A 1,837-nucleotide genomic window follows, 5' to 3' on the forward strand; every position below is an offset into this window, starting at 1 on the left:
TCCTGGCTCAGTTCCTGGGTGGGTTCAGTTCTGCGGCGCTGCTCGGTTCCTGGATGTCAGCGGCGGTTTGTGGTGAGCGCAGAAAGCCCCTCCTCCGGCTGTGAGGGTGTTTCCAGGCAGCAGCTCAAGTCCTAGAAAGAAGTTCTGTGTGACCCGGTTAGCGGAGGATGACATCATGTTTGTGTTTCTACAGCCGGCTGACGCCTCACGCTAAGGTCCGATTACCAGCCCGTCTGCTCCTCCTCCTCACATTTGATCTTCTGTTCATCTAAACATTTTAAACTGCAGGTCGTGATCTCAGAATCACCAGCAGGTCCAGGAGATCCTTCAGCTTCATGAAGGTTTTAACCCAGCAGAAAGTATTCACACCCTGCTGTCATCCTCCCCACCAGCAGCCAGCGCAGAGCTAACTCCAAGCTAATTATTTAGCTAGTTCAGAAATAAAGATTTAGCTCCATTTCATTACTTTTCTCAAATAATTGCTGTCATTTATGTACATGCCTCCAGTTTTTTGGTTTATTTTGTTGATCTATCAGTGCTGTATAAGTTCTTTCCTTTTTCTTTCTTTATGTAAAAAAATTCAAAATACCTAATGAACACAATATTTAAAAAAAAAAACATTTAGCTCCGTATATGGTGAACAAGCTAATTATTTAACTGTAAACCAAATATTTAGCTCTGAGCTGGTTAAATATGTAGTTAGCTGCAGGCTAACTAACATGTAGCTAATATGCAAATTCACTTGCCAAAAAGCAGAAGCTAAACTTTATAATTGCTGTTAAATTGTGTCTTCTGTGTATTTGTATGTTTTCTGGACTTCCTGTTGGTAGACGGCGGTGAATGCATGGTGAGGATTTTAAAACTGAGTCAGGCAGCATGGAGACATAAACACAACAAACTGGTGAAAGTCCTTAAAAGGCTGCAGGTTTGGTCTGAGGCCCCCAGCAGCAGCACGCAGCGCCGGCGGCAGGAAGTCTGAGATCAGAGATAAACTGCAGCAACGGCTCTGAATGGAAGCAGGTCAGAGAGGAGCTGACAGCGTGGGCAGCGCAACGCAGCACAACGCAGCACACAAGTGATGATGCAGCAACCTGAGCCTGCTGAGTCACAGCATGCCTGGAAACCGGGTCAGAGAGTCAGCAGGCTGCGTCCTGGGGCCTCAACCTGGGGGTCCTGGAACCTGGGGGCCCCAGGGCCTCAGCCTGGGGGCCCTGCAGGGATTCTGCATCAGGATCAACCCAGGGGTCCTGGAGCAGCCGGGGTCAGGATCAGGATCCTCACAGGGATCAGTCAGAGATCCTCAGTGGGGCCTCCAGGGGCCCTGCAGAGCCAGCGGGCCCCCAGTCCGGCCCTCTGCGCTCAGCATCCAGCAGACCAACATGGAACCTCTGACATGAAGTGAGATCATGATGTGAGTCAGAACCGAAACCTTCACATTATCTCCTTCTGAAATCTGCATCAGAAACGATCTGCATCCGCCAGAATATTCCCTGAGAGAGAGAGGGGGGGGGGGGGGACATGTCCGTCCTGCAGCAGCAGAACCAGAACCGGGCCTGGACTCCACAGTTTGTGTTAAATCTTTTCTGCAGAAACGTTCTGCGGCTCTGACATTTTCTCCTACTGCTCTCCAGCTGTGTTACCTGCTGCTTTCAGCACCTTGTTTTACTTCTTAGCCGTTAAAAAGCCTGAGCTGCTGATTCTGATTTTATTTTTATCTGAAATTTTACTGAATAAAGCTGTATTTCCTCCTTCAGCCCACTGGCTGCCATGTTGACACCTTGAGATGCCATGAGACCTAAATCCTGAACATCATGGCATGGAGAGCATCCCAGTTTTC

This window comes from Poecilia reticulata, unplaced genomic scaffold (assembly GCF_000633615.1).
Source record: "Poecilia reticulata strain Guanapo unplaced genomic scaffold, Guppy_female_1.0+MT scaffold_181, whole genome shotgun sequence".
Lineage (NCBI taxonomy): Eukaryota > Metazoa > Chordata > Actinopteri > Cyprinodontiformes > Poeciliidae > Poecilia > Poecilia reticulata.